Source organism: Populus nigra, chromosome 5 (genome assembly GCF_951802175.1).
Source record: "Populus nigra chromosome 5, ddPopNigr1.1, whole genome shotgun sequence".
NCBI lineage: Eukaryota > Viridiplantae > Streptophyta > Magnoliopsida > Malpighiales > Salicaceae > Populus > Populus nigra.
In genome coordinates, this window is record NC_084856.1 from 19184399 (window position 1) to 19210768 (window position 26370).

Here is a 26370-nt window from a genome sequence, read left to right on the forward strand (position 1 = left end):
CTGGTGAAACAATGCACTGAGAATTCCTAATTAATAATCTTTAATTGGTTTATTATTCCTAACAAGTGAAAGTAGTACTTTTGCATCGCTACGTACTAATTAGAATGAACTAAAATTTTAGTTTTGATTTTCAAGCTGTATAATTAATGTTCAAGTAATAATTCTAAAATCTTAGTCTTACTTATAGTTTCGCATACGATCCAATTCCATGAACAAAAAACAAATCCTATAAATTTCCAAGACAAATATCACAGAGGGGCGGAAGCAGGAGATTTTATTTGAGGGGTCAAATTAGAAATTTGTTTTCTAGATGAGCCAAGAATTAAAATTTATTAGTTTTAGAGCTAAAATTAAAATTATTCAAGCAGAATGGAGGAAAAAGATTTTTTTTGCGGGGGCCAGCCCCACTCGCAGCACACCTCTCTCTCTCTCTCTCTCTCTCTCTCTCTCTATATATATATATATATATATATATATATATATATATATATATATATATATATATATATCGGAGTCACGGTACATATCCAGGAAAGCTAGATTCTATGACTGTAGTAGTTTTCTATTGATGGTTACTATGAATTTCTCTTCATCTCTATAAAATTTTAGGTCAACGTTTTAAATTTGATACACCATCAATTAACCTTTGAATATAATGCAACTTTTTACCGACATCTTTGCTGCCATCACACGACACTGAAATCTCTCTTGATGGAAAAAAATTTAGGTTCACCACAAAATATATACTCAGATTCTTAGCAGACCAGTTTAGGATTTTGTACACTCACGGCTAAATTACACTTATATATGATTGTTATTTTCTAGATTGCTAATTTCTTCATCAATTAGGTATATATTGCAGCAGCACAATTGTGTAAATAAAGCAGCTGCTGATATTTTTGGTGCTCGTCGATAAAGCAGAATTTGTCAAATTGTTATTCGAGCCATCGATCGTCTTCATCAAAAGACATATTACTTTTTTATGTCTCTCGATTAGGTTGCTAGCTAACATGTTGCATGCATGGCCATACACCGAAGTTTGTCTAGTGATCCTTTCCAAATCATGAAGCTAGCGAGCACCGAAGGTGGGCAGCTGCTGAATAATGCATATCTTTGCTAGCAATCACTTTTTTATGTCTCTCCATTAGGTTGCCAGCTAACAGAGCTTGTACTGCATCTTGTTGCATGTATAGCTTCTTTTTACTCTTATGATTTGGTTTTAATTTACAAAAAGATGAAGCATGCATACAGATTAACATGTAAAAGAAGAATCAATTTAAAATACTTGATAAAAAAAAATAGAAGATTGAGAAAAAGGTTAATCATTTGGATTTAAAATAATTTATTAACTGTTATCTGGTGTTATCAATGTAATTGCAATAGTGCTCACTAGCTAAATTTATCCAATCTCTTGTTCCCTGTAATTGCAGTATTGCTCACTAGCTAAATTAATGTATGCGCATCCCTAGCTGGTCATTTTGTACATGTCCTCAACATTAATAATTGACCAGCCAATCCTGAAGAAGGAAGTCCCTGATCATCATATATTCTAGATTAACGAGAGGATGTGAATCTGTCTTCAAATAATTAAGGAGCAATTTCCAGAAAAACGAACAAAAAACAAGCAGGAAACCAGAAATAACCACAGAAAAGTAAGCGTTTTTTAATCATAGAAATCAGAATCACAATATTTGATGGTGCATGCCGTATGAGTTTCATAAAGTTTTCAGTCCTTAAGGATTAGAGGATTTATTTGTTTTGGGGAATTAACACGTATGTAGCCATAAGTATGAGAAATAGTGGTATTATTACGTAACATGGGGTGTATGTAGGTACAGGTTCAAAATTCAAAATCTATATGACACCTTTCTGCTCATGTGAGACACTTCTACACCCCCCATTTTGCTAACACCAACATGGAAATCCTCTTAGGAACTAGCAAGTTAGTACAGGTTTGGCAAAATGACAACGGAAATATCCACGATTTACGAAACAAAGTAGTGGCATGGTGATGCTGCATTAGCAAATTATTTTTTTCCAAACAGTGCCACGCCAAAAACCCTGTTCTGAACAGGTTCATCAAAAAGTATGATGGTTGTCGGGATCTGAGATTTATAAGCGAGTCTCACCAATCTGATGGCTCGCTTACGCTCTCATCGACATCAGTTCTCTCTGTTTTACTTGCATATCGCGCTCTTATGGGAAGCTCGAGAGCAATAATTTAAGAGAGAGCCTTTGTTTCGTCTCTTTTCCTGTGAAATTACTTTTGTCTCAACTCTTTTTGCTAAGTTGATGATAACAAACATGTAAGAGTACACTATACATAACGTGAATGATTGCGTATACATTCTCTCTCTTTTCGCTCACTTCATGACCCATAACAGTAGAACATTCTCTTTTTCTTGCAAGATTTTCAGGGTTTTTTCTTAAAGAAAATGACGAAGGCGCAGTACCAAATCACCAATATGTATTCAAGTGAAATCGTTTGCTGGCTAGCTCGGCCTAGGCAAAGTGGCCCCATGAAGCAAGAAGGAAAAGCTTAGGTGCCTGATTAACTACCAATGATTAACAATGAATGCTTCCGAACACTGGATATGCATGGTACGCACTAGAGCACCAATCTGGAACGGATCCAGCCAAGAGCTACAAATCCACAACCAATTACCGAAGTTCATCTTGTCAAAAGTCAAAAAGAAAGTCGATGCATGTCTAGACCGACATCCGCATAAAATGAATCCTGTCTCGTTCAGTACACGAGACATGAAGATTTGTGAAGCTATACAGTGCATTATATGCATCGCATTCTTTGAGCTCTGGCCCGTTGTTTTTTATGTTAATATTTTTTCTTTACACTTAATTCATTTTTTTACGAGAATGTCGCTGGTAAAAAAAATAAAAAATATACATGAAATTTACACGTCAATAAAAGGTTCGAAATCGACGTTGTGGTGGGAAAACACTGCAGAGCGGCAAGAAAAATGATTGGACCATGTGTAGCACGTGTGACTCATGCACTGACCAGCTGACCCCTCTGGATTGGAGTGTGCGTGTCCGTCACGTGCCTATTAAAAACTTGCACGCAAAAAACAAGAACAAATCGGTTTGATGAATCAAGAGAGGGGCTGAGGTTTTTTCTTCCTCCTTTTTAGAGGGGTGGTGGTAATGTCACTGGTGGTCGTCGTGGTGGATGAAAGGCTATCGGCGATGGGAAGACGTCTGGAAACCCGTGGTGGAGTAAGACTGTTGGTCACAGGATGTTCGCTCGTGATGGTTGTGTATTGCTGGGTCACTGAAGAGGAAGATGGAGGCGTTGTTCAGTGATGGTTTTGGGGTTGTTTCTCGGTGGCTGGTGGCTGTGGAGTAATGCTTGGGTCACTCAAAGGTTGGTGTTCCATTATCATTCCCCTCAGTGTTGTGTTTTTTCAGAATCAGAGGGCGTCTTCGGTTTTTTAGTGATGATAGGCTGTGTTAGTGTCAGGGGCTGTTATGGGTTGTAATGGTTCGGGTCTGTAGATGGGGATGAAGGCTGTTTTGGATTGTTGGTGAGGGTGAAAATATTGTGGTGGTCTGGTAAAGGAGAGAAAAAGGGTTGGGCAGTGTGGTGTTTGTGTGGAGGTGAAGTGGCACAGAGGGAAGAGAAGGGTATGATCGATGGTTACTGGGTCGTGACTTGAGGGGTGTTACTGGGTCGATCTCGGGGTGTAATGAAGCTTGATTATGGGTGGGAGATTGGTTGGGTCAGGACTCAGGACGGTCATGGTTGTTGGGTTTAAAGTTTTCTGGTGAGGAAGGAGGAGACTGAGGTAGCTATTACAATGAGAGGGGCTGTAGTGGTGAAGGCTCTGTTCCTTGGCTAAGGGATGATTTTGTGGTGGTAATGGCAATAGAGGAGGTGTTGGTCTAGGGTTAATGGAAAAGGGTGGTTATTGGGTTATAGGGTAATCGATGCTTGGTCTAGTTCTCTAGAATCAAAGGTTGGTGTTCCATTATAATTCCCCTCAGTGTTGTGTTTTTTCAGAATCAGAGGCCCTGTCTTATGTTTTTTAGTGATGATAGGCTGTGTTGGTGTCAGGGGCTGTTACGGGCAGTGGTTGATTTGGAACCAGGGCTGGTTGTGGTTCGGGTTTGTAATGGGTTTCTATGATGGGATAGATGGGTCTGTGGTTGAGACAGTCTGGAGATGAATTAAGGGAGAGGGATTGTTGATGGTGTTTTTGCATTTTGGTTTGAAAAATCTTGATTTGGCCGACAATCAGAGGGAAGATAAAGGCTGTGTATGGTGGGTTTTTTGTGAGGCTCTATGTTCTTCGTGGAGGTTGTGTCCACCCCCCTTTAATTCCTCAGTGTTCATTCTTTTTTAAGGAGAGAAAATCTAGAGTTAATGCAGTATTGAATGGTTTTGGGGACTTGATTCCTGGAGATTTGATTGAGGATGTTGGCTGAACTTGAGGGATTGAGGAGCTGAAATTGTGAGATTAGAATCTGGGTTTAATTTGCTTGGATTTGAGGTTTAATTTGGATTCTGGACTAAATTGGACCAAAAACATGATTTAAATGGGTTGAATTGAATTAATTTAACTCAACTGGACTTAATTGAGATTATTGGACTGAATTGGTTGGACTAAAAGCAATGGGATTAAAATAAAATTATGAAAATAACCAACTGGTGCCTTTAATATTTAATCCTTTTCATTGCAGTTCTTGGTTTTTAAATCTTTAAATTTAATTCAATTAAGATATTTAATCTTGAAATATATAAAAAATAAAGGTAAAAAGAATGAATTACAACAATTTTGATATATTAATATTAAAAAAAAATAAAAAAAATACTTAAAAAACACACATGTAACACGTCACCCAACAAGGCACCAAACACTCTAGTGAGAGAGAATATTAGAAAAAGTTCTGTCCTTGAAATATGATGTGAAGATGCATGAGTTCCACGCGTAAATCCGGACAAACACGATCGCTTCAGAATATTGATAATCTTGCTAGCAAAAGCCTCTCAAGTGAAAATGGACGTACCACCTTTTGTGTTCTGTAATCAAAGCTGAAATGATTGTCAACGAAGACCTTCAAGCACCCATTTTCCTGAATCATTTCCAGGTTTCTCAGAAACTCCTTGATGTACATCCGTCGCCTTTCAAAGATCTTTGTCCGTGCCATCACCGTTGCATTATCGATGGAAAATGGCTAATTTAAATTACTTCAAATCAGAGTAATTGTCAGCTTTGGATCTTCCCTATCAGTTTACTGTTTCACCGACAGAAATTTTCATTTGATTTATACACACAGTTCATCTGCAATTATTTACCAACAATTTCATTAACAAAAGCAGTGCATTGATAAAAAATTTGTCGGTGAGGTCATTAATTATAAATTTAACAATATATTTATAGATAGATAAAACATGAAAAAAAAAAATTACCAACTTTATTTTGTTGATATTTCCCTCGCGTTGTTTACCATATAACCAACAAAATAATATATGTAATTTCATTGGTGTTTTTATTTGTTTTTTGATATATCTATTGGTAAATATAACACTTACCGAAGAAGTATCATCTATAATTATTTTAACAGAGAGTTAACAATAATAGTGATATTTGTAGTAATTATTTTTCAACTCTCTGAAATATACCGACCGAGGTTTTACATCGGTAACCCTGTCAATAATAAATAATTTTTTTTTAAAAAAATATATTGAATAGAAGTGGAAAAATTGTTTTTAAAATCAAATAAAAATAAAATATAAAATGAAATTTAAATAATATAAAAATTAAATATTTATTACAAATTTAAACATTTGTACTTTCAAATACAATAAATCTAAAATAGAGGTTGCGCTAGAGGAGGAGAAATAAATCTAAAACAGAGGTGGCTTTGGAGAAGGAGGGGAAGAAGATTGGTCATCGCCAGGACTGTGGGTCCAATAAGGAGGAGCACATGGATCATCCATGTGTGATCTTATCTACATAACTATTTGACAGAGTTCTTCATAATCCGCAGTGAGTCGTTCATATTTTTCATTGAGATGAGTTGTCCGATCATGTACTCGTCGGTTTAACATTGCCTCGAACTCAGGGGTTTACCGATTCCAAGCACCCAACGGTCAAAACATTACAGGTCGTCCACAAGTTCTTGGCGTAGTGTTAGAGAATTCATACACTTAATTTCTATCGGGCCCCCCAAATAATCTTGTCTTCAACCACAAATCCAGATGGGTCGAAGAATTGTCCTCGTATGTCTCCTTCAAACGGTTGTTGTGTGTTTCCTAGAAACAAAAAATAAATTCATCAAATTGAAGGAAATTATAACTTAATAAAAAAAATGGTTGAAAAACAACATACCACAAAGTGTCGAGTTCGGCTATCCACGAACTGTTGCACCCTTTTTTGACGGTCATCACTTCGTACATGTGTTTCAACAAAAATTTCTATCAGGCTTGGCTTGCGTCCATGAATTGTAGCTTACAAGATAAAAATGTTGTCAGTTAAATATGTTTATAAAAACTAACAAATCATGCATCCTCTGAGATATATGGCGATCTGAAATCCTTCCAAACCACCACATCATTCTAGGCTAGAAGCTTGCTTTCTCTCACATATTTTTTTGCTTTCTTTTACGTCTCATTAGAAAAATCACGCAACCTATAACTTACCAATAAATTATTTGAGTAAATGAAAAATAAAATTTTAATATACGGAATAAAAAAAATTATCTTGATTTTGATCTTACCTAATTACAATGTAATTCTTTCAAACCCTCATCGCAATATTATCATCATCTTTCTCCCTTTCAAATTTTTCCTCGCATTAAAAATTTATAAAAGGAAAAGTTTAGTAATTTCAATAAACTAACCAAATTAACATAATAAAAATATATCTAAGTTAATACTAACTTTAAACCTTGAAAACCATGCATTGATATGCGGTTTTCATTCAGGATGTCTGAAAACTTAACTCCATTGAAACAATGAAATTTACATCGATGATTTAAAGGCCGATGTTATTGTTCTTGCAACCTTAATGTTTGTAAACCTAAAATTGCATTCGTTAAATAAAATTATTTTTAAAATAATTATTAAACATGTCATTGTGAAACCAGAAAAATCATTATTACATTGAAAGGTTATCCTTCCACTGAGCTTGGTACTTGTGGGTAAATGGATCCTGTTGTGAATGGACCCCCTCAATGACTCAACATCGTGAGTCGATGGATGTGCTTGTTCTTGGTTGACACCTAATGACTCGTGGTCGTCAACATCGCTTATAGAAGAACAAGCAGGGATCATGTCATTATTACGTGCAATAGACTTTCCCTATGACATCTTTACAAATTAACCAAAAAAAATTAAACGAGTTCTGTTTTTTTTTTAAAAGGTAGCGTCTCCCTTATACGGGAGGCCACCCAACATTTTTTAACCTTCAAATACACAATATATATGCCACAAACCAATTGATTTTATTCAATTTTTTTTTCCAACAAATTAGAATAATTCAATTTTGCACAGAATTCTCATTTTCTAAGTGGTAATATATTTAATCCTAAATTTCTAAAAAATACAAAATAATAATTAAAATTAATCTTACACATTTAATTGAAATTGAACAACAAAATTGAAAAAAAAAACTAAAATTCAACAAAATTATTACAATAATAACTAAAATTGAACAAAAATAATGACAAAAAAAACAAAAATAATGCAAAAAAAAAAAACACAAATAAAGAAGAAAAAAGAATGAAAAATTCTTGCCTTTATAGAGTGCTTAGTGTCGGTTGAGAATTAAAAAAAACAAAATAAATGAAAATGGATTATTAAAACACTGGAAAAATAGAAAAATAAGGAGAAAAATGAAGAAAGACAACATGCTATAGGATGAGAAGAGAAGATGATGCTTGATTTCAACTCGGGTCGTGAACAAAAATAAGATTGAGGAGGAAAAGAGAAGAATAGAGAGAGAATGAAAGAAGATGAATGGAGAAGATGAAGCTCTATTTGTTGTGCTCGTAGTCTTTTATATTAGGTTTTATTGTCGAAATTCCCAATGGAATATTGAATATTAATATCTTTAAAACTTCAGTTGATGATTCCGTTTATGAAGTCAAAATAAAATGTTTAATTCGCACGAAACCCTCCAAATATTACCAACTACTTTTTATTCTGTAGGTAAAAGAGTGAATAGTCAATAATCAGAAAGAACATTAATTACCAACGCCTTGGAATTCACATTTCATCGAGGAACGTGTATCATAGTTAGAAAAGGAATTAACTGTTAATGTATTCGAATTCTCATTCTGTTAGTGATTATGTTAGTAAAAAAACATTAATTATCACCGCATTGAGAAGTGAACAATGATAGGGAGAATGAGAACAATTCCCTTCGCCTCTTGAATATACCAATGGATACAATCCGTCGATATTTTCATTTGTAATTTACACTATGAACAATATCAGTGAGAAGGGGAACATTTCTTTTCTCCTTTGGAATATACCGATGGACACAGTCTATCAGTATTTCTGTATGTAATTTACATTATGAACAGTGCCAGGAAGAAGGCGAACATTTCTCTTCACCTCTAAAATATATATACAGGCACAGTCCATCTGTATTTCCATCGGTGTAAAACAGTGTTTGATGTCAGATTGTATCTGTATTCCCTATCTATCTATCCTGCAAAGACTTAAATTCACAGTTGAATGCACACATAACACAATAACACCAATTCACATCACAATAATAAAACAAATATTTCATTGTCATTCAATAATATATTAACATCATTGTTATTACATTGAAGTGAATTATAAATTCGTGTTGTGCAAATTAATCAGAATTATCTTCTTCTTCGTCAATTGACTTTTTCTCATCTCCAATGCAATTTTCTATGTTGATTTCATCGCTATCATCATCTTCGTCGACTTGTGAATAGACCTGATGAAGCTCAAAATATCATTCAATTCAATTCATCATTCACTTGGTAAAAATTGTCACATCACCGTATGATTTGCCCTTTTGAATTTCACTGTAATATTGTTTGTAATTCCATCGGTATATATCACGGGATTATTTTTGTCGGTATATTTATGGACGAACTTTACCATCAGGTTTATTCCATTGATAAAACTATTGGTAAAAATTACATGTCATCGTACTTTTATAGCTTTTTTTATTCCTTCTTTTCTCGCTACAATTCCCTCGATATATACCGATAAATGTTCCCGTCAGTGTTTACTGAAAGATATAACAATGAATAATTCTGTTGATAAAATTTACCATAATTTACAAAATAAAAATTTTTGTCAGTATTTTTATTTAAATTTATCAAATTTCTAGTGATTGAAGATCTCAATTGTAGTTTTGCGACATTTTGAATTTGGCTAATGATCCATTACATCCACCTACCTCTTCAATTTGACTGAAAAACTGCATCATCATTAATTTGTGGAACTCAAGCCGAGTTGAAGAGGATAAGAGTTGAGCTGTAATTAGGCACGGGATTGATTTTTCAGGTCAGAGAGTGTGAACATATTCATTGGTGTTGCTGACATAGTTCAAAGTCCCACAAGAACAATTAAGGGTGTTCATCAACTCATCATTTTTGTATGGCTAATATGATGAGTATAGGAGAATATATCAGCACATTAGCTTAGCTTCTGGATTTAGCTCATCATTAACACTTTGAAAGGAAGCAATATAAAGATTGTTCTATGCATGATCATTAGTTTCTCTGATGAGCTAGCAAAATACTCGCGACTCAAATCAATCATTCAGTGTACTTGTGATTAGTCAGCTATCAAATACAGTTCTAGACCTAACTTAAGTGGAAAAAAAGTTAAGGCTGCAAATTTGCAACGCTTCCAATATTGAAGCGAAACCATGGATTCTGAAATCTTCTTCTGCCTGAATCTTGACCTTTTTTCCTTGCATGAACCGGGCGTCTGTCTGATTAGCTAGCCCACAACGACAATTAATTCCACACGAGTTGGCAGGCACATTTTAGTCACGCAGCCGATTGATTAATTTACGAATCGTTCAAGCATTTAGCATTGCTGATGGAGAGGCAATTATTAAAAAATTGATAATCTTCAAGATGTTTTCAGATATCTTGACATAACACGAATATTAAAAATGCAGAAGTCATATCAATTCAATACTTTAAAAGAACATCTACGGAACGCCATGGTCATGCAGCATAAATTTGAGTGCATGATAACAAGGAATTTAAGGCCAATACTTCCAAGAATGGAGCTGTTCAGTGTGGAAATCATGATCTATAGAAGAAAGTTTTTCAGAGACAGGGTAGAAACAAGGGTGATTATTAGTGTAGATAATACTCACTTATCACATGATGTGTTAGTAAATACCCATCAGTCGATTCTGGCAAATGGCCAAAAGTTGTGGCTTTGTCCTTTCAGTAATGTCGGGGATCGAGCTTTTCTAGCCTGCCATGAATTTCAACGTTTTCACAAGGCAGCCAGCTATCATAAGACCCCACAACTTCAGCGACTACCCTTTCTTTCATTACGCAAATCATCTTTATAAAAATCATAATAAAACTTCTGTCAAAACCTCCCCTCGAAATCAATCCCAAGATTAGAAGCAGAAGCTAGGCAGCGAGACAAATCTTTGAAGCAATGAAAATGTGAGTCCGTGAATGCTACTAATATAGGGATATGCTGAACATTAAAAAATATATTAACTTAATATCTTCTTAAACTAAAAACATTTTTAAAAAGCACGTCAATCAAAAACAGAATCTATGTGGATCACTGCCTACAAATTAAACTCCGTGTCTCTGTTTTTTTTTTTTTTTGTCAATCAAGGCTAATTGATAATGGTTGTTAATTTGTTATTAGTCCGCGTCAATTCTGTGCATTAATATTTGAAATCAATTTCTCTTATAATTTCCCACAAACCATTAATTGGACTAATCCGAACTCAATTTGTTCAATATAGGCATAATTGACTAAAACAAAACTTCTAAGGGAATGACTGTGCTTTTCAATTTTTTTGAAGTTTTTTCTTGTTTTAAATTATTTTTTTTATTGTTTTGACGTGTTGGTATTAAAAATAAAATATAAATATTATTATGATGTATTTTTAAATAAAAAAACTATAATAAATAACTTTTATCATAATTCTAAACATACTGTAAATAAATATAGATTTTAACTACATTTAGCTAATTAATCGACAATGAAGGTGCCATAAATCCAAGGGGACGAGTACACTCCCAGCCGGATTTACGGTGTCTTCAGATTTCTCCGAAAAGCTGCAGGAAAACCTCAACAGTGAAAGCTTTCTTTTCTTTTTGTTTTAAAAAAAACCCTGCAATAAGAACTTTAAATATGCCTTTAACTAAATGGCAAAGCAAAGACCTTATGGACCAGACCTTTCCTTTTTCTTCTCTTTTATCAGATTGATTGATAAAATTAGCAGGCGATCACATGGCCTGAAGAAAAGTGATGTGGGGATTGCAATTTTCCTGAACGAGGGATGGAAAACAAAGTCTGAATAAGATGTTTTAAAAGTGGCGTAAAAAGGGCTTGAAATTTTTGTTTTCCACACAACAATTCCTTTACTTTAAGGAGGAGGAAAGAGAGAGGTCTTTTTGACATGGAGTAGCTCCTAGGACCCATGAACAACTACAAGTGTACACAGAATCTAGCATGGGTTCAAAACAAAGAAAAAAAACAGAAGAAAACAAATTTAAAAGTAATCAAACAGGGAAAAGAGTTTGGTTTCGTGAGTGGGCTTATTAGAGTGTAGACCCCTTAATGGTAGGCAACTTTTTCTCTCTCTCTCTCTAGCTTTCTTTTCCATTTTTCCAAGTGCTGCCTAAAGGTTAATTTGTAAAGCAACGGAAAGTAGAATCTTGCTTAAGACTTTGTTTTCCATGTCCTTTTAGCATATGATAGTGTCAAATCCCTGAAAAAGTTTGGTTTGAGAAATCTCGAGCTTGGCTTATGAGCTGGTTGCAATAGACAGGAAACCGCTCCACTTGACATTAAAAAAAGTAGATAGCACTGTTGGTTTATCAAAAAAAAAAAGAGAGGGGGGGGGGGGGGGGGAAAGAATCATCATCATCATCATTTGCAGAGTTGCAGCAAGAATTTTGGTGACCGGAAAAGGATTAGCTTTTTTTAATGGCACCGTGCAACGTATTAGAATGTCATTAGACTGAGATGATAGGATTATTAGTGCTTCATTTCACAAATTTCACTTTAGATGGATGATCTTCCAATATAATACATAATAAATTGTATGACTATATATAGGTCATTAAGGAAAGAACATAGTAACAAGCAGTTAAGCACTATAATTCTAAAACATTAGGCAAGGACACAATCTTGATGAGGGACTCCAGCTTCTGTCCTTCACTTTTTCACGAGCCAGTAAAGAAATGTTGAGTGATGACGCACGGCCTCTTTCTTCTCCAGCCAAAAGGGCCACTGTTGCTCATGATTAGGAAGAAGCTGAAAATGGAGTCAATAACAGGTCTCATGATGCCGTGTAGGAAAAACTCTGTACTTGTCACACGAGCAAGAATTAATGACGAAAACAAGGTGAAAGGATAAAGAGTGATCAATGTGGTTTAAATACAAGGCAAATGCTTGATGAGCTTGATAATCATAGGGTTTTACAGTTTTCTCCTCTGTGTCTTTCTGAGCTTGTCTGTGGTGGCTTATACATTTCTATTTCAAAGCTAGAAGGCACCCCAGGCGAACTTTAGCTACAGAGTAAAAGGGCGTCAAGAATATTGTCTGGTTTCACTTTTCAAGGCAAGTAAAATTAATTTTGACCATTTTCCTTTTTATGATAAGGAAAATATTGGGTGCCAACATTGTCAATGAATAGAGTTGACAACACTTCTCTTGCATTACACATTAATATCTAAGCTTTACGTATGCTGTGTTCCTAGCCATCAAATTTAAAGTCTGCAATCCTATCCATGGATGAGACCCGGTAGAAATCCCGTTTCGACTCTTCATTCAACTTTCGAATTTAAACTCCTTCTCTTTATCTGAATTCTTTTAACCCCATAAAGCTAGTTTTACTGATAGTCTTTTGGGTGGTGATAAGTGGAATCTGCCTTTAGGTTTAAAATTGGGAATTCTTAAAAAAAAAAAAGGGGGAATTCTTCTGATTTGCAAGTTTGGTTATGAGACAATTTTGTAGGTTTTCAACAAGGACTCGAACACGGAACATTCATTTTGAATTATCAGACAGTTTAGCTTGAAAATTACATTGGTTTTCCTCCAAAATCAATAAAACAAATAAATAGAGGTTGAATCTTTGCCATCTTCAACCTCTAGCGGGTTCTCATCTGCAGAAAATGGATCGTTTTCGCCCCGATAGCATCCCACAACTAATCCGATTAATTTCCCTCCAAATAAAGATTAGAGTCTTTGATACAAAACCCATTAAAAATACTGCAAAATAACTTGTGAACATGTAATAGATGGAGAGGGGGGGGGGGTGTGAACAGGTTTGTAACTTAAAATTCAATATCGTTTTGAATCGGCTACCGATTCAATTAAGCAACCCACAGATAGATTTAAGGAGAATGCCTTTTCGAAGCTTAATTATTTAGTTTTAAGAAATCGAAAAATGAAAGGAAATCCAGATTCAATAAACAGGATTCATGGATCTTCATCTTCTTTTGTAAAATGTGAATCAAATATGAGTGCTTTTTCTGCCGTTTGTAGATCATCAGTGTGATTCCTATCCAAGCCAAATCCTTCTGTTTCTTGCTGTGGTGTGTTATATTTTTGGGAGCTTAAATGAGATTTATAACAAATTCATTTTTTTTTTTGGTAAGTATAGCTTATCCCAAAATATTTATAGGATAACTTATTTTGGGATATTTACAGCTTCGTTCTTTATAAAGACCTATTCATTCATCCTTGCAGATGTTTAAAAGAGGCAGAAATTGATGCTAGAGATGTTGTCAAATCATGGTTCATTGACAGCACGTTGTCAACCAATCACAACCTTTTCTTGTGTTGCCAATAATGAATTTGAAAACACTAACAAAAAAGCTTTAAGAAACCTGAACACTATTTTTCATAACTGATTTTATTAATTTCTAAATTAGAATATATATATATATATATATATATATATATATATATTTAAAAAAATGGAAGTTGCATTCTATTGACTTTTCAAAGTCGAACTGAACTTCAAACATGTTCCACAGACTATAAAGATCAAGAAACCAGGGATTCTTTTCAAATTCCTTCAGAATTCTACAACGATAAAACCAACAACACCAGATGTCAGATGATAATAATATGGTGAAGGGTGCTTAACACCTTGCAGACGAGCACGCAGGCCAGCTAAACCCAGTTTATAACACTTTCTTACAGCCGGCAGCTGACATAGAAGGATACTTTATTATCAATGACATAAGCAATGCATGCACCCATGTTTTTTCTCCTTTCTAGAGTTCTTGGTATGATCTTGCAAATGGTCGTTTATCAGGTGCCCAAATTTGAACACACAAATCATCAAGTATTAGTGCCCCAGATTCTGAGGGCATCCCTCATTCTGAATACTAGTTGAGGTAGAAGACACTCATTGGCCTTGCACCCAACATAGAGTAAGATGAAAGTTGAAACACACTTGCAATATCATGTCCTCACGAGTTCTTATGTAAGGTTTTCGAAACAATTCTATTATGCCTCTACGGTTTCTTAAGAGATCATATAATTTTCAGGGAAAACTTAAGTTAGATACATACAACTCTTGTAAAATCGCAACCTTCCAACTCATCAATGCAACTTCTGGGATCCCGAGTTTTCCAATTAGCAAGAGCAAATAATAAGATAGAATTAAATAAGGACCGTGAACTTGCAGAACGTTTTTCTCCTATAACCAGTTTTGATGTTGTGACTTAAGAAAAAATACCAAGGAAATCTCAAGATTGCCAATTATGTTTTGAGGGCCATGGACAGACAAGAATTGGCCAAGAAATAAATAAATCTGGCCAACATAAGAAGACGAAAATCTAGCAGCCAAATTAGTTCTAAAACTGTTGTTTAAACCTGGACCTTTCTACGTTCTAGATGTTCTCAGCTTCACTTAGTAATTGCACTGTTTTAAATGGCAAACATAAGGCTCCAAGATGAATCTTCAAGAAAACAAGCCTTGGACAAGAAGAACCTCCAAGACTGGATCATGAAGATTAGGTATTTTTTCTTTGTTCTGTGTCATGGTTTCTCCAAGGGTTTAGAGCTTCTCTGATTGCCTGAGCTTCAGGGGAGCTTTCCCAAGCCCGCTTCTCTGACTCTAGAACAGTAACCTTATCATCTGCAAAAGAATACACTAAGGAATCACTTGATAGAATGTGGTCGATGCTCTTGGCATAGTAAAGCAGAGCAATCCACTTATATGACACCCAACAAAATTGAGAGGTGGAGAAGGTAATGGCACAAGAACAGTTAAATAGAGCTGCAATTATTATTCAAATTGACTAGAGTCTTCATCAAAATGTATGAATCAATCAGATCACCATCTTTAAAATAACCATATGCCCTTCGCTATCAAAATGGATAAAACTTGGAAACTTCAACCTCAAAATAACACTGCTGCCATTGTACAGTGGCATGTTAATTGGAACTCGATTTCTATATGTTCACAATATCCCGTTAAACTTAATTCAATTCAATGTCAATTTTCCAAGATCTCAGGAACTTTAAGACTTCGGACCATTTGATGGAGCGCTGTCTTCCAAGAGTCAAAAGGCAACAAAGTTCACCTCTCTCTCTCTCTCTCTCTCTCTCTCTCTCTCAAAATCAGCATTCTTTTAACACCACTTCTGAGCATTGTTTTGGCATTAAACAAAAGGATACATTTACAGTCACTGTCAGAGTGGTGTACAAGGCCTTGTCAAGTAGGAGTCCCACACCCATGTGCTCTTTCATAGGGTACATATATACATGCAAGTGTTCCTGTGTGTGTGCGAGTGCAAAACTAAGTCACTGAACAAAGGCATAAAGTCAAGTGAAACTTCAATAACAAAAACACACACTTCTTGAATGTTTGAAAAGGCAAAGCATTCCGCAACTGGAGAATTTATATTCATCAAATTTAAAACATTTCTAGCTAGAAGACCAGTTACTTATTTGATTTTTTTTTTACTTTGAAAAATCATTGAGATATTGTTAAAGGTGTTTAAGTAAACTGAAGCAATGGGAAGTATAACATTCAAAATTTCATCTCGCATTCTTATTTTTTCAGCAACCGATCGGAGTGCACTAAGACAGTACTAGTATTTGTGAGCTCCCCATTGGAATAAATACAATGTATCCCGTACTGTGCACATCTCTAAATTCTAATGATGATCTAAGACAGTGAAAAACAATCCAATTGAATCTCTTAAGGATACAATCAACATTGGTCAAACAATATGCAAAGTGCCCTCAATAATCCACTGATTCGCAAGCAACAGACTTGGTGATGGTAGTTAGACATCTCATTCTCAACTAATTTCACAGAGAGAAAAATTCATTACATAAAACACATTTTATTTTATTCAGAAAGCTCACATTTATGCCAACAAAAATCAATCAAATTGTACATTTTATTTAATTCTACAAGCTCAAATGACCAAAAAAGCAAACTCATCTTCTAACAGTAATAGCTAAAACAGAATAGACCATATATATGAGCAGAAACTACAAGCCAGTACTATTTAACATTACCGTTCAAAATTAAGAAAGTCAAGTTGAAAAAACTAGAACAAATAAAAATGTAGTGTAAAAGAACAAAGGGGGTAAAATAAACTAAAAATTAAAGGAATAAAAGGATAGTTCTCACACAGAAGCCAGTCTTGATCATGAACAACTCCATAGAAGCTCCAATTAAAGCACCAGCAGCTGATATTTTCACGTACCAATCTAAGAACTTCATTTCCACTGTAAATTTTATTTAATCAGTTTAGCAGTACAAAAATAGAAAGCAATTAACAAACATTAAAGCAGGCATGAGTTCAATGTGAAACTTCTTCAGTGATTATTTAGATTAAATCGAATATACCATGTGGTTGATTTTACTTTGCAAAAATGTGAGCTCTTAGAATTAAATAAACTATCATATCATGTAACAGATTTTTCTCCGTTACCATGACCTTGGCATGCAAATTAGTGAATTGGTAATGGTGTTGTGAGTTGATTGACATATGTGGATTGTTTGTTTGAGTGTTAAACTTACATCTTTCAGCACTGTGTTGGAGGATCTTATCAATACTTCATATTCCACTCACAGCTATATTACTTGAGCAAATCAGCAAAAAGGACAAACTTGTAAGGTACATACCAGCAAGTCCTTAGATTGGAAAAGGAAATATCTAGTAGACTTAAAGTTGCTTCTACAGAGACCTAAGCTTTAAACCAATCAGACTAACAAATAGACTTCACTGCCGTATGACACTTTAAATACAAATTTTGCTTGTATAAATACCTTTTAACACAATCAAAATCACATGCATGCAAAAATGTATTTTGTGTAGGCATGTACTTTTATAACGAAAAAACATTGCAAGCTCTAATATTTTATAAATAATAATTCCTACAGGCACATTTTGAATTGGACACTAAACTCCTAAAATTGCTAAGCTGTCAAATCTGGATTCAAAAACCAAAGATCGCAAGTCCAAAGCACATCCAGATCGAACCTTCAAAGTGCCTAAACTATGTAAAAACCAAGGCCACAAAATATTAACAAATCTAATTTCAGTCTTAATTTCACAACATCCATCACCTGCATCTTTTTTTCATTAACCATTAAAGACTAATCTGTATATCTGATATAACTATCAGGAACTAAATGAAAACAGATTTTTATCTCCGGTTGCTAAACTCTATCTTTCAAACTCAAGGGATCAGATTGTAATATATAAAACACAAGGGACCAAAGTGACCTTTGTCCATCGTTCTCAATTCTCACCAGCAACATCGGGTGTTGCGGTGTGCTCCAGCCAAAACAATCTCTTTTTTTCCATCTTACTCTTTCCTTGATGAAACTTAGCAATCTCATATCAATCGAACCTTAAGATCAATAATATATAATCCCTTTGAACTCAAAATTTATCAGAACCCTATCAGTTACCACTTTCCTCAAACCAATATTTACCAAATCAATTTCATAAATCTTAACCCGTAATCAACTCTCCAATAAATGAAACTTAGTATCTACCGAACTAACTTCAAAGACAAACCCATTTACCATAAACCTCAAACATCCTACGTACATCAAATCAACCCTTTATGTTCATTTTTCGCATGTGAAGTAAGAAGAGAAAACCCTCAATTTCCAGCCAGTACATATAAGATGGAGACATGAACTCAAACGAAACCTCAAAAGTCTAAGAAATGAACAAACTTACCAAAATGGGTCTTAAATGTTGGCCTTTCTTAACCAATTTACAGGAGCAAATTCAACGCCAAAAAAACAAGAGAACAAAGTTTATTAATGGAGCAAAGGAAGTCGGAGCACAGAGAGTTTGTGCGCCTTCCCCAACACTTCAAATGAATTTTAGTCTGTAAGTCCAGTCCTGCCACGGAACCGACTTGTCTTTTTAATATAAAAAAAAAAAAGTGAAAAAGTGAAGTGCTCTATCCAGAGAGCTCGTTGGGTGAAAATTATTGTTTTTTAAAATAATATTTTTTTTATTTTTAAAATTTTATTTTTAATATTAATATATTAAAATATTCTAAAAATATCTTAAAAAATTAATTTTAAAACAATAAAAATAAAAAATTTTAATTTTTTTTAAATACAAAAATAAACAAGATACATACACTACCATATTAAAAATGTATTTAAAATTTTTTATTTAAAAAAAATTATTTTTGATATTAATATGTCAAAATTATTTAAAAATATATAAAAAATTTATTTTAAATAAAAAAATCAAAATTAAAAAAAACACGGAATATAAATATATATATATATACACACCTAAACTCTAAAGAAGTTTAAAATGATTTCAGTAAACTTTAAATTTTTTTATTTAAAATTAATTTTTTATATATATTGTTATATTATTTTAAAATTTTATATTAAAAATAATTTTAAAAAATAAAAAAATATATTTTAATATATTTTTAAATAAAAAATATTTTAAAAATAAATTGTTACCGTCTCAAATTCAATCATATCCCTATGCAGACTAGATAAATCACACAAAACTGAAACGACTTGTCATCTTGTCTTTTTTGTGGTCTCACATTTATGCTTGGGGCCGGTGATGACGACGACGAGGAGTTAAAAAGCTAATAAGTTTGATTATTTGCAATAAATTACTACTTGGGTTCCTCTATTTTTTTTTCCTTCTCTATGTGTTTTTGATGTTTTAAAGGACTTGCATTTTAGTGGGTTTGCTACCTTTTCGTGTCTCTGTGTGTAAAAAGAAACAAGCTTGGAAGATGGCTTCCGTCAATCTCTACTGTTCCTTCTTGGCCTCCTCCCGTTTACAGTGAGTGACCAATCTCTCTTATGGTAATGTTCATGTTATGTTAGGATTTTTATAGGTGAGAAAGTCATGTCACTGTGCTAGGAATTTGAACAATCTGTACATGTAACTGGTAAAATTGAAGATTTCAATGCTAATTGTGAAAATTTGCATTTTTGGGTGATTTGTAGAGTTTTTTTTTGTGTGTCAATCATCATACTTGTTTGACTAAATCACCTGCTTTGTTTCTCTTTGGACACTAGAGGCCACTACACTGGTCTACATTGTGTGTCCATTCGTGAGAAGAGGGCACCTTACTTATCTGGGCTCTGGTGATCTTGCTAAAAAACTGTGCTTTAGTTTCAAACGTGATGGTAGAGCTGGACCTGGAGCCTCTTCCATATCTGGAGAGGGTGATGTGCTATCTTATCCCAATGATAATATAGTTTCGGGACAGGATAAGTTTGTGAACCAATCACCTGGGGAATGCTTAGGTAATGTGATCATGGACCAAGAAAAGTCAAGCAGGTGCCATACATGAATAAATTTCATTTTTGGGTTTTGTTAGTAATTCATAATTAATCCCGTATATGAATAAATTGATGGTGAATATTATGACTAGCTCCAACTAACAGCACACTTCAATTGTTGCATCTTTGAGCTACTGTTTCCCAATTTGTAGAAAAAATTAAATAATAAAATGAGCTTAACATGACCTTTGCATGATAATTATACAAACAATCAAGGAACAATAGTTGAGATTGGAAGTGACAATTATGACTGTTCTGTCTTAACAAATTATCATAGATAAATGCTTGACCAGATAAATAATGGAAGGCAACATGGGGAACAACAGATGTAGGAAAAGAAAAAAGGCATATACACGTTTCAAGTAGCATAATCTCAGGCTTCATTTTTCTTTTTCACCAGCTATGCATGTTCAGCTTAGTCCAGGTGGATTTTGACTGAGAAAATAAGGTTATTCAGCCGAAGAGGAGGGACATGGATGAGAAAATGGCTTGATGTTGTAGGAATTATGGGATTGTTATATAATATTTAGAGAAGAAATTTCCTCTTTGAGACCCTATATTCTTTTTCATTAAACTAGAAATCTTCTTTTCTTTGAGAATTAGTGTTCATAGTGGTTTTAAGATGTGGGAGTTTAACTTAGCTAATTATATGTGAAAGTTTTTGTCAGGGGAAACATTAACTTCCTATGGACTCTTGATAGAGAATATTCTTGAAGCCAGCTTCCTCTTCTCCCTTCTCCCTTCTTTCTATTTTTCCTGTTTTTCATTTCTATCTATGTAATTTTGTAGTGAGAGAAATGTGTGAGGTTAGATAGCAGGTTCTATTTTGTGGGTTATGGTAGTTAACAGTAATCCAGTGTGCTTTCCATTGTATGTGACCACTATTTCTGTGATTTTTCCTGATTGTCAGTTTTTATAGGTGAAGTGTGTATAGTGTGGGTCCAAAACTAGAGGTGGTTGTTAATAAGTGTCCATATTCCATTAACTGTTGCTACATGATGGTTGGTTATGTATTCTTGACCTTGTTGGAGATTAAAGTCAATATTTTCAACCATTTTCGACAAAGGAAGTTCTTGTTGCAGTTTTCTTATTTTTAGGGTCAAAAGGTTTTATTTGCTACATGTGCACCGTTGCAACTAGTGAGCAATGGGTTGGTTTGAGTATGGTGTATTGGGCAGCAGGAGTTGAAACATTTTGATTAAAATGGCATCCAGTTGTAACTTACTTGCAATGCTTGTTTACTGGAATCATCCTCTTCAAATATCAAATGAATAGTCTACTGGGCTAACAAGGTCAGCTGGTGAAGTAGCAAAGCCAAATTAAGAGTGTGGATGGAGTTCTGCAGCCTAATCTCTCAAAAGACACCCCATTTTTGTGATCAGGCTTACTACATCATCAGACCTCTTCCCCTAAATTTTGAATTTGTCAATTAAAATCTCCCTGTTAACAAACTATCTGCATTCGGTGCTTTAATTACTTCTGTGGTCGAGCAGTTTCACTGATGTTATAGCTTTGAGTATTCTGAAAACTTATCTTCATGTTGCTTGTTCCACTAGTTTTTTTTCTTATATTCTATTTTCTTATCTTTTTGTTTTTTACTGTGTCATTCATTTTTTTGGAAGTGTCAAAATATCTGTGACTTCCAGCTCTCTAGTACGATGCCAAGAGAGTTTATCATCCAAGCTATCAGTCTCTATCAACTGTGTAACCTTGGCTCTACCTGCTGATTGTTTTCTCTGTAATTAGCATAATCTTGGTTATATATTTAGCTTCTACTACCTGTATCTCAAACTTCGTATGTTCTTAATTTCTAGGGTGCAAAACATGGCACATCAACAGGTGTCTCAGCTCATGATAGGGCAACAACCACAGTAGCTCTTGCCTCCAAAGATTCAAAACCCGAAGATTTCAATCGCCCAGGCCATATTTTCCCTCTCAAGTACAGGGAGGGTGGTGTTCTAAAAAGAGCTGGACACACAGAAGCCTCAGTTGATCTTGCAATGCTGGCTGGGTTGGAGCCTGTTGCTGTTTTATGTGAGATAGTGGATGATGATGGCTCCATGGCAAGATTACCAAGGCTTCGTCAATTTGCACAGGCAGAAAACTTAAAAATCATTTCAATTGCTGATCTAATCAGGTTTTGTCTCCACACACAGTTGAAAATTCTCTTTTCTCTTCTATTACCTGTCAAACTCTGCTCCACATTTCTAAAAATCAGTGACAAGCATGGATGGTGAAATGTTCTCTACATCTGAACTTTATGCATCAATATATCTTCAGAACAACCTACCTCTTCCTACAGAGGTTCAAGTGAATATTTTTACCTGTTCTATTCGTTATCAAACTTTCCTCCACATAACTCAAAATCAGTGACGAGCATTGATGGTGCATTTGCCATCGAAATGTGAACTTTGTGAAATGTGAACTTTGTGAATTCGTATATCTTCTGAACAACCAACCTCCTTGTTGTAATTTGTTCCTCATGGTGTTGATATTGGGCATGACCTAGTTCTGCAGAGCCCTGCCATTAATCCCTCACCCCCCCAAAAATGAAAAAAACAGGAGCATATTTTAAAAAGAATGAACAGAAATAATGAAAGCATCAATTGTTTTGGTGATATTTGTATTTTTTAATTGAAAGATATAGGAGGAGAAGAGATAGATTGGTGGAGCTGGCTGCTGCAGCTCCAATACCCACAATGTGGGGGCCATTCAAAGCCTACTGTTATAGGTCATTGCTGGATGGGATTGAGCATATTGCAATGGTCAAAGTAAGTTACTTCATTCAAATTAGCAGCCACCTTATGAATATGTCTCTTTGCATTTTGTGCAACACTAAATTCAAACTCAACTTTCTAGATCTAGTGTTCTTACACGGTGGTCAACTAAAATTCAACAGTTAAGAAGAGGATTAGAGATGTGCTCATGCTTTGTTTGGGTGGCTGTTGTTTTTCTTTTCTTTTTTTCTTTTCTTGTCTTTTATACTGTCTATGATATATTAGTTCTGCATATGTTGTTGTTGACTTGGATCAGCATTTCATACAATGCTTCACCTTCGCTCAACCAAGCTTCAGCATCAAAGAAGTGTGCACATGCCCACTGGGTATCGGGGCATGTTTAATGAAATTATTTCAAGTTCCCATTGCCCCCCTTCGATTTGAAATCAAATTTCATGCTGATGGAACGTTGAAAAAGTTAGCAATCTATTTTAGAAGTGCTGATGGAACATGCTGATATTTAGAATATTATCATTGGCTGTTCACACCAGTATCATCTGTCCCATTTAGGGGGGAGAGCTTGCAAATATCTATTTGACTTCTTGTCATCATTTGGGAGTAAGAGGGTGCTTGGCAGTGTGGTAGCGGTTGCTTTTCAAATAATTTTTTGTGCCGAAATGCATGCCAATGATGTTTTTTCATTTTTTAAAAATTATTTTTGACATCAGCACATCAAAACGATCCAAAACGTACAAACCATATTAAATTTTAGCAAAAAAAAAAAAAATAAATTTTTTGGGAACGCGGTTTGCACCGTGTTCCCAAACATGTTCTAAAACTACTACAACCAGACATTTGATTGACAAACACTGTTTATTTCTTCTATGTTTTTCATCCTTTTGGTGAGGTGGAGAGTGTCCTGGTACCATGATTAATAATGGCATTCTGACATACACAGGGTGAAATTGGGGGTGGGAAAGATATTCTGGTGCGGGTACATTCCGAGTGCCACACAGGCGACACTTTTGGATCAGCTAGATGTGATTGTGGGAACCAGCTAGCACTTGCAATGAAGCAAATGGAGGAAGCTGGCAGGGGTGTTCTGCTGTATATCCGTGGACATGAAGGTAGAGGACTTGGCTTGGGTCACAAGCTCCCTGCTTATAACTTTCAAATTGATGGATGAGATACAGTTGAAGCCAACGAGGATCTGGGTTTACCTGTCGATTCTTGCGAATATGGCATTGGTGCACTGGTACTTTCTTCTTAATAGTTTGATAATTTATTCTGATTTCATCCTCTCTGTGCAGTCCTGTCCTTGTTTATCTCTCTCTCTACCACGTAGTTAGACAAAATATAGGGCACACAAGCCTCTATGATTGAAGAATTGTGATCATTTATTAGCTGATCTTACTGGAAAATTGCCCTTTTTCATTCTAATTATAATTTAGTGAACATCGTTAGTTTTCTAAGTTATGCCCACACCATATTTATTTGACTAGCTTTGATCATACTTTGTTGGGTTATCAGAACAAAGTCTTTCTACCGAGTACCTTTCATTGGTATTATCCAGATATTTAAACATTTATGTTATTTAAGAGCAATTGAAGTTTACTGCATTTGCATGGTTAGAAAGCATCTTTACACTAGTTTCACTTATTACATAAGATGGCCTCTTTGAAACTAAAGTGTGCACTTCTCACGAGATCTCTGTTGTTATTAGCATTCCTCCCTCTTTAATTTCCTAGTTTTTCATGGCATAGATTCCTCATTGTAGGCAGCTGAAATGTTTGGTCCGATTTATTGCAGATGTTGAGAGATCTGGGTGTTCGAACAATGAAACTGATGACAAATAATCCAGCCAAATATGTTGGGCTCAAAGGCTATGGTTTGGCAGTTGTAGGCAGGGTCCCCCTGTTGACACCAATAACCATGGAGAACAAGAGATATTTGGAAACTAAACGTGAAAAAATGGGGCACATATATTGTTCAGGTAGTGGCCTTGTGAACGGTGAAAACGATAATTCAACCACCGGCAGCCTGTCCGATGGTGTATGATATCCATGGCATAAGCGCTTCCTGCAGGTCTGTTCAAGGGAGTAAAATGAAAGAGAAATAAGCATTCCTTGTTACCGTTGTGTTACTTACCTGTTCTCCTTGGTTTTAGGATGTAAATAATAATTATGAAATTAATTTTTTTTCCTTGTGGTAAGTAAGAGGCTGTAGTTTTTATTCCGTGCTATTGTAACAAACACGGAATTGAGGAGTCCAAGTTCCATTTGACGCTAACTGTTCCACAAGGAATTATTGTACATAAAAGAATCTTCACATGGCCGCATTTTGCTTGGCCTAATTTTCAACTATATATTCACCGGACCATTATAATTATAATTTTATTACCTATAATCTAAATAGCGAGGTGTTTTCACTGAATAGTACCCTATTGTTCATTCTCTTATATTTTATACTGTGGATGATTGTGTAAAATTTTGTATTTTTAAATTTAATTCTTAAACTTTTTATTTATACGATTTAGTCTTAAATAAAAAACAATTAATTTTAAATTCTAACAAAAGGAGGGATCTATGCGGCAAATATAGTGGCATGCCATGAGTTTATTAAAGAGGGAGGAAAGCAACAACAAAAATGTTTGGTCCGATTTATTGCAGCTGAAATGAGGAGGAATCAAGAAAGGAGGGATCAAAATAAAAAAACACAGCAAATATAAATAGCATGCCATAAGTTTTTAGAAAAGATGTATTTTGGTCCTCTAATTTAAACATTCACGCAAATTATATAATTTCGTTTCCTCAATATTTTTTCAATTTTATTTTGATACAAAAGTTTATTTTTGTTATTTTTTCGTTCCTAGTTGAGAAAGAGAGATTGTTGAAGTCCAGCACTAGAAAGAAAAATATGTCGTTGACACAGATTTAAGCTACCAAAATAAATGATATTTGTGTTAAATTATTTCATTTGATTAGGGGAGTTTATATTAGGTATTTTTGTTGCTTTAAAGTTCGTGAAAAAACGTATATATGAGCTCGAGTTGATTTTTGGTTTCGGGTTGAGTTTGGTTTTTGGGATGGTTTTTTAAGGTCATTGATAGGTTTATCATGATTTCTGTGTTTTGAGTCAAAAACAAGTTTTTTGGTTAAAAGAACCTTGAGCTTGATTTTCCGGCCACAACAAAGGCCAGAATTTAGGCAAAATAGAGGACATGTTATCTCTTTTTTTTCAAAAAAAAATAGGACGAACGACATGTTATCCGTCCTAAGTATAGTTAGAAAAAAGGGCCTAATCACTCGAGCCTGTTCTAGTAGGCCAGCGCGTAGGCCCTGATGAAATGGGTCAAGCCCAATAGTGTCTGACCCCCTTTTTCCTAATTTTTATTTGTTTCAATCAATGCTTTTTAAAAAAAAAACTTAATTATATTTACATTAATACACTCCTTCTCTCTTTTATTTTGTTTAGATAACATCTTTTAAATTATGATGATTTCTTTGTTATGCGTTTGATTTTCAAAGAAGTTTTTATTTATTTATCTATGAATTTTTTTTGTTATCTTTTGTATAGATAGACTATATTTTTTAGAATAAAAAATATTTATTTTCAGATTATATTTCTAATATGTGCAGCTTAACATATTTTTTCTTTTT

General features: G+C 34.6%; 1 long non-coding RNA gene and 1 pseudogene across 1 annotated transcript; one reads left to right on the plus strand and one right to left on the minus strand.

Moving 5' to 3' along the window:
* Window positions 1-14861: 14861 nt before the first annotated feature.
* LOC133693741 (uncharacterized) lies at window positions 14862-18583 on the minus strand. The gene is made up of 3 exons (XR_009842176.1): window positions 18397-18583; window positions 16832-16927; window positions 14862-15320 (listed from the first exon to the last, which is right to left on the minus strand). It is a non-coding gene; the product is annotated as an uncharacterized LOC133693741 (long non-coding RNA).
* A 617-nt stretch (window positions 18584-19200) lies between these two features.
* On the plus strand, window positions 19201-25102 carry LOC133693938 (bifunctional riboflavin biosynthesis protein RIBA 1, chloroplastic-like; annotated as a pseudogene).
* Window positions 25103-26370: the final 1268 nt, after the last annotated feature.